Genomic DNA, 1,953 nt, shown 5'->3' on the forward strand with positions numbered 1-1,953 from the left:
CTTGCTGTATACCGCTAACTTCTGGGATAGAATAAACAAAACATAGTATCAAAGACAGTTTGTGGAAAAGCGTTAACTAGTTAACTTTTCACTTAAAAAAAAAGAATCTAAATATTAACATATGTTTGCAAACTGATTCTCCGTCATCTGCTGTATTCCATCTTTTCCCTCCCCAAACCAGTTGCCTCCCTCTCACACTAAAAAAAAAGTCTGTTATTCCAAATTTGGCAAAGAAAGGGGGCTATTATCAAATTGTATAATTTCAGCATGTCAGACAGATTTTTTTCCTTTTTTATTCTTTTGCTTTTGTTTTAAACCAAGCTATACTAAATGAATGTTTTTCTAAGTGACAGATCCTTTCCAGATTTTTTAATGCTCATTTTTTTATTTACATTTAAAGATTTAATGCACAGAAACATTCTACTTTAGGACAGTAGAGGAGACAGGAGAACTAACTGTCCAGGGTAGGGTGGAGAAGAAAAACAGTTTTTTATAAAAGAAATAAACTAAAATAAAAACAGGAATGCACCATCTTCTAAAAGGACTTGGCAGATGTGCCGAACTCATTTCTTAAAACTCAAACTGAAATGACAGAGTGAGCCTGTGTGAAGATCCATTTTACACGGACCATGTTTTTCATATGTTCCACTCACTACTATTATCACACAGAGGGGAGAAAGAGTTTATTGTGGCTTACTGAAAATAAAATAAAATACTAGCAAGGATTAACTCTTCAAATAAAAAATGATCAGAATTTGATATCTTAAAATATGTCAAGATACAGTCATATCTACAGTAATCATAAATATATATTATCCAAGAATCTCTCCTAAAACTTCACATATGTGACCTGAGGTGAATTTTACATTCCTATAACATGATTATTGTTGCTGTGTGTATCTTAAAGAAACTAAGGGACCAAGAAGCTAAGTAAGCTGCCAACAGTCACAAAGTATATGACTGACAATGCATAGGAAAGTAAGCAGGTGTAGATGTTCATGTACAAGCCATATTGGGAGGTAAGAAAGCAGTATCTACTATAGAGGGAAAAGTCACAAAGTAATTATGACCAATATTGTTTTACTGAATAGAAACTTGGTAGCTAATTGTTATTTTCCTCACACCTGCTTTTCAACCTTTCCAAACATTTTCACTGAACATGTATGACTTAAAGATGACCAACAACTTCACTGTAAATGATACATAAGAATACACTCCTGGAGGCCACATAAACATTCTATATGAGTAGCATAACAGCAAAATTCAATTTCTTATCATATCATTTGTCTTATTTCAGGAGAAATTATGCATGCTGGCAAAATGAGCATGAATAGCAAATACCAATAATTCCAGAATCCTCAGTAGTTTTGCATGTGTTAGCAACATATAACTCAGATTTTATGTTTCTAATATAATTACTAGTTTGGAAACCAATAACCACCAATTGTAAGTGCACCTTCAATTAATCAATCATTTTCTTCTAGCAACAAATAATACTGTTCTTATTCCAGGTGGTTCCTGAAATGGGCATATGATGAGGAGCTGATTATTATTTGGGAAATATTAATTACAAATATATGTGGCATTTTTATTTAAAATTTGCATCAATGTAGTTAGTATTTTCTTATGAATAGATAATTTATTCCATGTGAATACATGTATCTTATTGATGAATAGGTAGTTATAATGCTATCGGGTTACACTGCTTATGATCTGGTTTTGTTCAAATTTGACTTCAAAAGTAAAACACTGCATTACAAGGGGTTATACAAAATGCAGGAATTTAGTTCAATGACTTCTAGTTTTAAATTTCATTATAAAATGCTATGATTTATTGGTCAAATCACAGTGTTATTTTTCTGGGTGAATGCATATGTACTAGAAACCTGCATGGTTATACCTATACATAACTCTGTCCTGGCTATTCTAGCTTATTTGGAATACTGCCTTTAT

Source organism: Peromyscus eremicus, chromosome 12, assembly GCF_949786415.1.
Source record: "Peromyscus eremicus chromosome 12, PerEre_H2_v1, whole genome shotgun sequence".
NCBI classification, from domain to species: domain Eukaryota; kingdom Metazoa; phylum Chordata; class Mammalia; order Rodentia; family Cricetidae; genus Peromyscus; species Peromyscus eremicus.